The following is a 12,141-nucleotide window of genomic DNA, read 5'->3' as shown; positions in this document are numbered from 1 at the left end:
AACCCAGGGATCGAACCCACATTGCCTGTGTCTGCTACATTGGCAGGTGGATTCTTTACCATTGTGCCCTCAGTGAAGCCCTGTGTCTAGGTATGAGTTGTTATTCTATCTGAACTCTCTGGAGTTGATAGACCTTTTCCGTTGAAATGCTGGTGTTTCCGTTCAGGTATGGGAAATGTTCTCACTGTTTTTTGGTAATATTTCTTGGTTTTCTATGTTCTTTCACTTTGGAATGCTCATCAGCAGAATATTGGCTTTCTGGTTTGATCCTTATGTCATATCTCTTATGTTTTCTGTCATTGCCTTTTTATTCCTTATTTTTACAGATTTCTTTGGCTATATGTTCCTGCTTTTCTGTGAATGTCTGTAAGCAGATTGTAAGTATTCCAGTACCTTTGCTTATTTTCTGTTTGTATTATTTCAGGAGGCAACATGGTGTAGTTGTTAAAAGCATATATAATAGAACTAGACTGCTAGACTGTGTCTGTTAAGATTCCAGCTCCACTACTTAATAACCATATGACCTTAGGTAAATTATTTAACCTTTCTGTGCTCTGTTTCTGAACTATGAAATGAGGATAACTACTTTGTGGGCAAAGGAGTTCATATTTGTAAAGTATTTACAACAATTCTGGGTGTTGTAAAATCTGTATCATTGTAGCATTCTGTTTTTGTTTCATTGAATGCAGTTTCTTTAGGAGTGTCTTAAGGATATTTTAATTGTTTAATTCTTTTCTTCTGTACCTGAATACTTTGTGAGTCTTCTGGGGTTAATTTATTATTTACCTTTGTCTTTTTCTAGCTGTGGTTTTTCCTCATATGAAATTACATAGTTGACTCATCTATATTGCTACAGGAATGTCTTGATGACTTCCTATAGCTACAGTTGGGGTGTTTTTTTCTTGTTGGATAGGTGGGATTTTTTCCTAAGTGCTTTCTCTGTTTGAAAAGACTGGTTGGTAATTCTTAGTACATAGATGGAGTGTCTTGTCTGCTGGCAAGTTTAGGTTTAGAGCAGAAGAGCAGGGGACCTATTGTGATTCTCAGGAGCTTTCTATTTGTCGTATTGACAACAGACATGGCTAGGCACTAACATTCCTCTGGTTTCTTTATGAGCAGGTTGCCAGATTTCTGCTAGATTTCTTTAGAAAAGAGTGGCACAGTTTTTGGCTTAGGGGTGCCACTGGGCCTTGCCTAGCCAAGGAATGGGTGTAGAGAAAGGAGACAGGTAACTTTTTCCTAGGTCACTAGTATTCAGCCTCTTTATCTGCTAACTCGAGTCTAGAGTCTCAGAATGATGGACTCAGGCCTCCACGGTAGTCCCTGTGTGTGTGAATTTTGCACTGTGCTTTCCCTAGTTTTGCTTAACCTGTTAACACACTTTGGATCTTCTTTCCATTCTCTAGAAATCTACTGTGTCATTTCATCCCTTCATAACTTCCTACTCCATTCTTTTCATTGTTTTATAGATCTTAAACTTTTTGTACTTCTGTGCTGTCTTACCAGTAGGCATTCCAAAGGTGAAAGTGAGACAAAACTGTCATCATTATCTTTCATTCTTCAGGTTTTCTTTTTTTAAGGAAAAAAAAAAAAGAATGAAAGGAATTGTCACTTCACTTCTAAATACTTCTGTAGTTAAAAAGTTCTGATTCAAACAATATAAAAACATATTTTGTCTTCTTTTCCTTTTATTTTTATTTTTTAAATTTTATTTTATTTTTAAACTTTACATAATTGTATTAGTTTTGCCAAATATCAAAATGAATCCATCACAGGTTATGTTTTTAATACCTCTAAGTGTTAGCTGCTCAGTCGTGTCCAACTCTTTGTGAGCCCACAGACTAGCCCACCAGCTCCTCCGTCCATGGGATTTCCGAGGCAAAAATACTGGAGTGGGTAGCGATTTCCTTCTCCAGGGGGTCTTGACCCAGGGATCAGACCCGGGTCTCTCGCATTGTAGGTGGATTTTTTACCGCCTCAGCCACCAGGGAGGGTAAAATATTTCTATATGTTTTTTAAAAAGTAAAGATATGTTCTTACATAAACTCTATCATATCTAACCAAATTAACCATAGTTTCTTAATATTATATAATACCTAGTTCTTACTCAGATCTTTTCCAGTTGTTTGAAAAATACCTTTTTATATTGTTTGAATCAGAATTCAGATGGGATATTACCGGTTAGTTGTTATGTTTCTTGAGTCCTTTTTTTCTTAAGAGTACAGTTTATTCGGGAGAAGAGTGATATTGGTTTGTAGATCACCGTTGATAGAAAATGTTTGTACCAGCTATGTATTACACAGTTCTGCTCCAGTTTCTTAAGAATTCAAAATCTTCCTTAAATAACATACGCTTTTGTTTTAATGGAATACATAACAACAGTAGTACAGAATAGAATGATGAACTCTCAGCTTTAATAACTATCAACTCAGGACCTGTCTTGTTTCATCTATACCTTCAGCTGTGTACCTTCTCCTGAATCTGTTTGAAGCATATTCCACATCTAATTCATCTGCAAATATTTCTAAGTGTGTGTGTGTGTGTGTGTGTGTGTGTGTGTGTGTATATATGAAACTAGGTCAGTTCTATAAAATATTTCTCATTCTGAATTTATCTGGTTTCTTCTTCTTGATGTCATTTTACTTCTTTTCTGTATTGATTTAAATAGAACGTTTGCTCTAAAGCAGTGTTTCTCAAGCTTTTTTTTTCATTATTACTCCTTTAAAGGCCCTTTTTAGACATTTTTTTTTCCTTTATTGTCTGCTCCATGAGACCCAAGAGTAGAGCATTGTACTTTGGAAGGCAAGAAACCGTTTTAATTTCTATTGAAGATTTTTTTCACCCCTGGATGTGACACTGCAACTGTTAAGAATATACAATATAAAGATTTGATTCTGTAGTTTGACTCTTTGTTGTTGTTCTTTAGTCGCTAAGTTATGTTTGATTCTTTGTGACCCCATGGACTGCAGCATGTCAGGTTTCCCTGTCCTTCACTATCTCCTGCAGTTTGCTCAAACTCATGTTTATTGAGTCGGTGATGCCATCCAGTGATCTCATCCTCTGTTGCCCCCTTCTCCTGCCCTCAGTCTTGCCCAGCATCAGGGTCTTTTCCAGTGAACTGGCTCTTAACATAAGGTCACCAAAGTATTGGAGCTTCAGCTTCAGCATCACTCCTTCCAATGAATATTCAGTGTTGATATCCTTTAGGATTGACTGGTTGGATCTCCTTGCAGTCCAATAGACCCTCAAGAGTCTTCTCCAGCACCACAATTCGAAAGCATCAATTCTTTGGCACTCAACTTTATTATGGTCCAGTTCTCACATTTGTACTTTACTATAGAAAAACTGGAAAAAGCAAAGAGTTTGATTCTTTACATAAGAACATTTTATAAGTAGGATATGTTATGAAAATGTAATTGCTAGGGGGTATCAATTTTCATTTCAGTGAGTAAAACTCCATGAGGGCAGGAATTTGGTGTTTTTTCCCCGTTATCATTGGATATGTAGAACCTATCATAGTAAGTGAATGAATGAACAAGGAACAGAATTTCCAACTCCTTGTCTAACGAAACTGCTAGTTAAAAGAGAAATAACCCAATTAATGTGAAATCTTTTGTTTTTGTTAATCAATCTTTAAAATAGTACTTTTCCTATTGAAGGGTAATTAAAATTCTTTTAATATGGTGGAAAGAAGTATCATTAACATTTCTAATAATTTTCATTTCAATTGTTAATAAAAATTAATGATGATAATTGGACTGTTCATAAAACCATACTGGAAATAGAGAGTAATAAAAAGCACCTATCTCATAGGGATGTTGTGAGGATTAAATTAGTTAATACATGTAAAGCACTTACAACTAGACTTGACACATAATAAAATGCTTGACAGCTATTCACTAGTAATTGAGGATGGTGCTGGGACTCTTCTTTTCCTTCATTTTGCAGGAGGGCTCCTGATGGTTAGTTGATCAGTTCTTCCATTCATAGTGAGGTTTTCTCTCAAGCCCTTGCAAAAGCTCCACAAAAGGATCATCCTCCTTAAGACTTTCCATCAACTTTCTTTCCAGGAGTCCTCTTCTAAGACCCTTGATGATAGAGGACTGAGAAGAGCTGCAGAATGGTAATTATATTGCAGTCAAGTGGTGAGGGCTTAAAATGAACTCTGCCTGTTAGCTCTGTGTGACTGAGTGATACAGGGCAAATTGTTTTAATACCTTGCTTTCTTCCTTTGGCCATGTCTCATCTCAGAGAATGACCTTCTCATCTCTTTTCTTACTCTGAGCAGCCATACTCGACTTCTTTTACTTTCACACAGATGCCATATCCTCTCCTACATCTGCCCCTTTGAACATGCTGTTCCCCTTAATGTAATATGTTCTTTCTCTCCCCTCCCCAGTTGCTTTATTTGGTCAGATCCTACTCATGCTTGCATTAATTGTCTCTTTTCTAGGAGACATTTTCTAATAAATTCCCACCAGACTAGTTTGTATCTCTGCCATGCTCCCCTTTCACACCATCATGGTTTTAAAACCTTTCATCCCATTTGGAGTAACCCTACAGACTGAGCTCCAGAGGGGTTGATAGAATCTGACGTGTTCATTGCTGCATCCCCAATTCCTGGCACATAGGAAACCTCAATTAATGTGGTATACTTGGATGGAAAAAAAAATACTGGCAGTATTGTTACTTAGAATTTGGTTAATATTATTTCCACAGCTGCCCTTGTTTCATGGATTTTTTATTTTTTATTTTTCCTGTAAAGCTGCTGAAACTTAGAAGCTGATTTTGTCACAGTGTTAGATGCCTTTGGAAAATTCTGCATTCCTCTTAGATGAATCTTTACAACTTGGTGAGTTTCACTAGATATCTTCAGTCTTCATTTTGAGCTCAGAAGTATGCCTTCTCTTCTTGTTTTTTTTTTTTTTTTCCTGACATAAATATTGGGTACAGTGAGGTTTGCAATCTCCTTGCAAGGAGCATAGGACCAATTATTATAAAAACATTTAGAGCATAGACTGCTACCTTCTTTGATAGCTTTTATTTATCTTTAGAATTTTTATTCTCAAGAGAAGTGAAAAATTATTGAAAGATAATTGATATCCAGATGTATTTCAGCAGTTCTTGAAATTCTTAAAAGTTACCATCTGAAAGTAAGAGCTACAGTGTGTCTTTTTGTTGTTGTTGTTGTTGAGAGAAAGGTGATTTGCAAATGAATGAAAAGTAGAATAAGAATTATTTCATGTCAGGTTTTAGGTTTAGACATCAGTTGACTGAGGTAAAGACGGGCCAGTCACCTGCTACAACTCCAGCTTATAAGCAGGTCTGTCCATCCAGGGTTTGCACACTACCAAATCCAGTCTACTGCCTGTTTTGTATGACCTGTGAACTAAGAATAGTCTTTACATTTTTAAATGGTTGATGGAAAAAATTCCTGGAAGAAGAATACTATTTTGCAATATGTTGAAATTATATGAAACTCAGGTTTACTGTTTATGAATAAAGCTTTATTAAAATACAGCTGATCTTAATTTTTTTACACATTGTGTATGGCTGTTTTCAGGCTATAGAGGCAGAGTTAGGGAGTTGCATCAGAGACCTTAGGGCCCAGAAAGCCAAAAATATTTACTTTATGACCCTTCATAGAGTAAGCTGGAGAAGGAAATGGCAACCCACCCCAGTATTCTTGACTGGAGAATCCCAGGGAAGGAGGAGCCTGATGGGCTGCCGTCTATGGGGTCGCACAGAGTCAGACATGACTGAAGCGACTTAGCAGCAGCATAGAGTAAGTTAGCTGACCTCTGCTCTACCTAGTTGGAAAAGTATTTATAGATTGAGTGCTAAGATAAGAAATGAGTTGGGGGAAATTAGAGGGAGGTAAGAGTTAATAACCAATTCTCAGTGACTGAACTTACACTTTTTTTCTATCTTGGGAAGTGTAATCCATATTCTCATTAGACCTGTGTTGCTGTTTTCAAGCAGGCAATAAGTTGATTCTGGTATTACTTCTCTTCTAAAGTGAATGTAAATGGACATATTAGGAAGAAAACTAAAATAGTACTCTCAGTTTTTTACCACGTTTTAGTGATACCACAATGTCTTAAGCAGTGCGTGTGTGCAAGTTGCTTCAGTTGTGTCCAGCTTTGCTATCCAGTGGACTATAGCCCGCCTGGTTCCTCTGTCCATGGGATTCTCCAGGCAAGAATACTGGAGTGGGTTGCCGTGCCCTCGTCCAGGGGATCTTCTCAACCCAGGGATTGAACCCACGTTTCTTATGTCTCCTGAATTGGCAGGCAGGTTCTTTACCACTAGCACCAGCTGGGAATCCTGCTTAAACAGACTGTCCTCTAAATCATGATTAAAAGAAGCAGATACCAAGCACACAAAAATAGTAGGTCATATTGCCTTGCTTAAGCCATACCCTCATGGGAAACAGCAGTGATAAAAATTAAGCCATTAATGAAAATTGGACTTAGTTATGTAATTTAGGGTTGGTAAATTTTGTGCTAGCCACCACGGTCATATGATTAACTCAAATTAATAGAAAACCAGTGTAAATTGTGTTAAAGAATAATAAAAAAGTTCTAGCTAAACTGTAAAAAGCTATAGCTAAAATAAAAATAAACTACAGAAGTGACTTTAACAGTTCTTGATCACACGACAGCTAAGACTCAATCCAGGATTAGATAACCCATTATGCTTAGCCCTAAACTCAGATAATTACAGTAACAAAATTATTTGCCAGAGTTCTATTAGCAGTAGCTTAAAACACAAGAGACTTGATGGTGCTTCATACCCCTCTAGAGGAGCCTGCTCTATGATTGATAAACTCTGATAAACCTCACCAGCATTTGCTAATTCAGTCTATATACTGCTGTTTTCAGCAAACTCTTAAAAAGGAATAATAGTGTAATTATTACACATAAAAATGTTAGGTCAAAATGTAACTTGTAGGATGGGAGGAAATGGACTATATTTTCTATTTCAAGAGCATGTTTCTCATTATACGAAAGTTTTTATGAAACTGAAAACCAAAGGAGGCTATGGTAGTAAATTAAGAATAGGGTGCCTAGTTGAATCAGGCCATCAAGCATGTACACTCCATCCATCACCCTCCTCAATTATTAATAACCTTTATAATCTCTTAGCAAGTACCAAACACATATGAGGAGATAAAGTATTACTGAGGGAAGCATACTAGAAAGTGTGCTTGAATAAATCAAAGGATAGCGTAAATAAAAGCACCTAGTTTATTTTACCCTCAGGAGTTTCATAGTTTATGGATACTTTAAATTTGTCCCAAATTTCCCACAAATTCAACTGTTATAAGCAGATTAAATAAATTATTCACCCAGTATTTAAAGAATAAGAGATGGAAATTTAAAAATTTGGAGTGCTATGTAGAAAATACTGTAAGGGCCTGATTTAAAAAAAAAAGCATTAAAAGTAATAAAAAAAACCCTAACCTCTCCCCTTTTACATTTTGTATAATGATTTAACTAGGAAATTTTTAACAAAGAACTTAAATCCCCAGAAGCCAGATGAGCTCCTTATGAACAGTTTATTAGAACAAACTCATCTATATAGCAAAATTCTGAGAAGATTTATAAGTAGAGGTGACAAGCCTAACAAGCCTGATGAGAGCTGGTTGTCCAAAAAAAAAAATCTTAAATCATAGTTCAACTTTACAAACTATTAAAAAATCAGAAATTTTAATGTATTTTTAAATGTTAATCTAAAAAGTTTCAACTCCTTAGAAACAGGATACAACCTTATCTAGAGAGTAAAAATAACACCATAGTTGCTTTAAAAAACAGCCATCGATTAAGCATTCAAGCTTGGCAACACATTTACCTTAATACCAACAATAAATCGACTCCTAGTTTAATACTGGACTAGTCTATTAATTAAAAGAAGCAGTAATGTTAATATGACTAACAGGAAATATTTCTTCTTGCATAAGCTTATATAAGTAATAGAATCACTGGTAGTTAACAACAAATCTAAGTCAGTGTTAAATTATTTATTAAAATTAGTCTCAACCTGACAGAGGTATGCACCTACCAAAAGATTTTAAAAAAGTAAAAGGAACTCAACAAGTACAAACCTTGCCTATTTACTGAGAGTATCACCTCTAGCCTGACTAGTATTAAAGGCACTGCTTGCCCAGTGACATCTATTATCCTGACCGTGCAAAGGCAGCATAATCACTTGTTTTCTGAATAAAGACTTGTGTGAGTGGCCACACAGGGTTTTCTTATCTCTTAATCAGTGAAATTGACCTTCCTATGAAGAGGTGGGAATAACAAAATAAGACCAGAGGCCTGTATGGAGCTTTATTTAATTAATGCCCCCCCCCCCCCCACCCCACTACAATGAACTAAATCATCGTGGGATAATAAAACTTTTATATGGGTTAGCGGTTTTGTTTGGGGTGATCTCAGAGAACAAAAAAGTCTCTGAATGATTAAAATTTAGACCAAATAGTCAAAATGTTTGATCCCTTACTGATCCAAAAAATTGATCAACGGAGCAAGTTATACTACAGATAACAGCATAGTCCTACTCTAGAGTTCATATCAACAGTAGGGTTTAGAATCTTGATGTTGGGTCAGGACATCCCAATGGCATAACCAGTATTAAATATTCATTTATTCAATAGTTAAAGTCCTATGTAATATGAGTTTACACCAGAGTAATCCAAGTCAGTTTCTATTATATATTTCTCCCAGTACAAAAAGATGAAAATAAGGCCTACTTTTCAAAAGCACCTTAAAACTAATTAATGATATAATCTTAATTCATGAAAACACCCTGCCAGAGAACACAGGTTAGACTGCAGAGCCTAGTAATTGTATAAAAAAATCGTTATTATTAGAGGTTCAACTCTCCTCCTAACAGAATGTTTAAAATTAACATTCTAACACTCTTCATCCTATTTCTTCTAGTCGTGGCATTCCTCACACTAATTGAATGAAAAGGTATTAGGTTACATACAACTTTGAAAAGAACCAAACTTCACTCACTCATATGGCCTACTATAGCCTATCACTGACACAGTTAAATTATTAAAGAACCACTATGACCAGCCAGTCTTCGATTTGCATATTTCTTATCACATCCATTCTAAAACTATATAGTAGTATATACCTTTTGTGCAGCTTCTGTTTTTTCCTATGTAAGGAGTTTATCTGTAAAAGGACATTATCTGTTTCTATGAAGGAGATATATCTGTTATCATATTTTTATGTAAAAGTACTAATATATTCGGAGAAGGCAATGGCAACCCACTCCAGTACTCTTGCCTGGAAAATCTCATGGATGGAGAAGCCTGGTGGGCTGCAGTCGGTGGGGTTGCTGAGGGTCGGACACAACTGAGCGACTTCACTTTCACTTTCCATTTTCATGCATTGGAGAAGGAAATGGCAACCCACTCCAATGTTCTTGCCTGGAGAATCCCAGGGACGGGGGAGCCTGGTGGGCTGCTGTCTCTGGGGTCGCACAGAATCAGACACGACTGAAGTGACTTAGCAGCACTAATATATTATTTGGAAAGTAGCTGGTGACTGACTCAGTGGAACAAGGCTAGTATGTACATTGGGGATTAAGGAACATGGTCCCTTTTGGAGTCAAGGGATAGATTGGAGGATATTTTTAAGGAGTCTTCTACAGCCTGACAGAGGCAAATTAAGGCCTCTATTAGGAGATTTAAGATGACAATTTTAGAATCTGCCTTTCTTGTGCTCTTCTTTTCTGTGGCTTCCCTGGTGGCTCAGATGGTAAAGAATCTGCCTGTGATGTGGGAGACCCAGGTTCTTTCCCTGGGTTGAGAAGATCCCCTGGACAAGGAAATGGCAACCCACTCCAATATTGTTGCCTGGAGAATTCCATGGACAGAGAAGTCTGGCAGGCTTCTGTCCATGGGTTTGTAGAGTCAGACATGACTGAGCAACTATTACTAACTTCTTGTGTCTCTAGAACATTTCACAGTTCTGTGCAGTTTAACACATTTACCACTCTGCATCCTAGTTACTTTGTTTTCAGAATAGAGAAAAATAATACCTTTCCTGTCTGAAAGTAGGAATCTTAGGTTTGCTAAATTATAAGTTTCTTAAGGGTGAGTACCATGCCTAATTTTTTTTAAATTACTGATCTCTTTGTAGCTATCGTAGATCTGGCACGTAGTTGGCACAGAGTCAATGTTTGTTGAGTAAAAGTACACGATATCTTATATCTCAAATAGCTATTCTTTCTATGCATGATCACAATAATTCCAGTTCATTTAAAGATTTGCTTACCGGGATTAGGTGTCTTTTTATTACTGTAGGAGAGAATTTTGATGAAAACAGTAATTTTTTCTGAATCCATTTCTGAATTCATTCCTTACAGATAGCTATCAAATCATTGGCCAGATTTGTCTGTTAAATTAATAATTTTTAATTTGTCTAAGTTACAATAATTTTTTGACATCTTGAGGGATAAGATTTAGCAATATCAAATCTGGAAACCTTTTGATAATAAACCTTTAAAATATATATATATACTAAAGCCACTCTTGAGTATAAAGTTTTACATATTCTCATCTAAGTCTTCTGAAGCTTTTCCCAACTCTTCAATTGAATCTCTTTTTTAATTAAACTTCCCTGTTTGATTTGCTCAAGAACCTATGTTTTAAAATTGTGTCTTGCAGAATACCTTATAAAGACAAGATAATTTAAAAGGTGTTCCAGTTTAGTCATTCAGTCATGTCCAACTCTTTGCAGGCCCATGAACCATAGCACACCAGGCCTCACTGTCCATCACCAACTCCCAGAATTTACCAAAACTCATGTCTTTTGAGTCGATGATGCCATCTAACCATCTGATCCTCTGTCGTCGCCTTCTCCTCCTGCCTTCCCTCTTTCCCAACATCAGGGTCTTTTCAAATGAGTCAGCTCTTTGTATCAGGTGGCCAAAATATTGGAGTTTCAGCTTCAACATCATTCCTTCCAATGAATACCTAGGACTGATTTCCTTTAGGATGGACTGGTTGGATCTCCTTGCAGTCCAAGGGACTCTCAAAGAGTCTTCTCCAACACCACAGTTCAAAAGCATCAATTCTTCGGCACTCAGCTTTCTTTATAGTCCAACTCTCACATCCATACATGACCACTGGAAAAACCATAGCCTTGACTAAATGGACCTTTGTTAACAAAATAATGTCTCTGCTTTTTAATATGCTGTCTAGGTTGGTCATAACCTTGCTTCCAGGGAGTAAGCATCTTTGAATTTCATGGCTGCAATCACCATCTGCAGTGATTTTGGAGCCCCCAAAAATAAAGTCAGCCACTGTTTGCACTGTTTCCCCATCTATTTGCCATGAAGTGATGGGACCGGATGCCATGATCTTCATTTTCTGAATGTTGAGCTTTAAGCCAACTTTTTCACTCTCCTCTTTCACTTTCATCAAGAGGCCCTTTAGTTCTTCTTCACTTTCTGCCGTAAGGGTGATGTCATCTGCATATCTGAGGTTGTTGATATTTCTCCCGGCAATCTTGATTCCAGCTTGTGCTTCCTCCAGCCCAGCGTTTCTCATGATGTACTCTGCATATAAGTTAAATAAGCAGAGTGACAGTATACAGCCTTGATGTACTCCTTTTTCTATTTGGAACCAGTCTGTTGTTCTATGTCTGTTCTATGTCCAGTTCTAACTGTTGCTTCCTGACCTGCATTCAGGTTTCTCAAGAGGCAGGTCAGGTGGTCTGGTATTCCCATCTCTTTCAGCATTTTCCACAGTTTATTGTAATCCACACAGTCAAAGGCTTTGGCATAGTCAATAAAGCAGAAATAGATATTTTTCTGGAACTCTCTTGCTTTTTCAGTGATCCAGTGAATGTTGGCAATTTGATCTCTGGTTCCTCTGCCTTTTCTAAAACCAGCTTGAACAGCTGGAAGTTCATGGTTCATGTATTGCTGGAGCCTTGCTTGGAGAATTTTGAGTATTACTTTACTAGTGTGTGAGATGAGTGCAATTGTGCGGTAGTTTGAGCATTCTTTGGCATTGCCTTTCTTTGGGATTGGAATGAAAACTGACCTTTTCCAGTCCTGTGGCCACTGCTGAGTTTTCCACATTTGCTGGCATATTGAGTGCAGCACTTTCAC

At 37.0% G+C, this 12,141-nt stretch overlaps 1 protein-coding gene across 11 annotated transcripts in view; it reads left to right on the top strand.

The window, feature by feature from the left end:
- The window catches only part of CLOCK (clock circadian regulator), a 111,421-nt gene that overhangs the window by 15,440 nt on the left and 83,840 nt on the right, over positions 1 to 12,141 (top strand). For 3 of the 11 annotated variants that reach the window (XM_070791443.1, XM_070791442.1, XM_070791445.1), the window contains exon 3: positions 4,766 to 4,852. The exons of 6 other annotated variants lie outside the window; for them this stretch is intronic. The gene's annotated coding sequence lies outside the window, so the exon portion shown is untranslated. Of the gene's footprint in view, positions 1 to 4,070; positions 4,124 to 4,765; positions 4,853 to 12,141 lie in introns of all 11 variants that reach the window. 2 more of the 11 variants (XM_070791441.1, XM_070791444.1) reach the window with 1 other exon arrangement.

The sequence above is a fragment of the Bos indicus genome, chromosome 6, assembly GCF_029378745.1.
Source record: "Bos indicus isolate NIAB-ARS_2022 breed Sahiwal x Tharparkar chromosome 6, NIAB-ARS_B.indTharparkar_mat_pri_1.0, whole genome shotgun sequence".
Taxonomy (NCBI): Eukaryota; Metazoa; Chordata; class Mammalia; order Artiodactyla; family Bovidae; genus Bos; species Bos indicus.
Note: the sequence above shows the minus strand (reverse complement) of the source record. Positions and strands in the feature narration are given on the sequence as shown.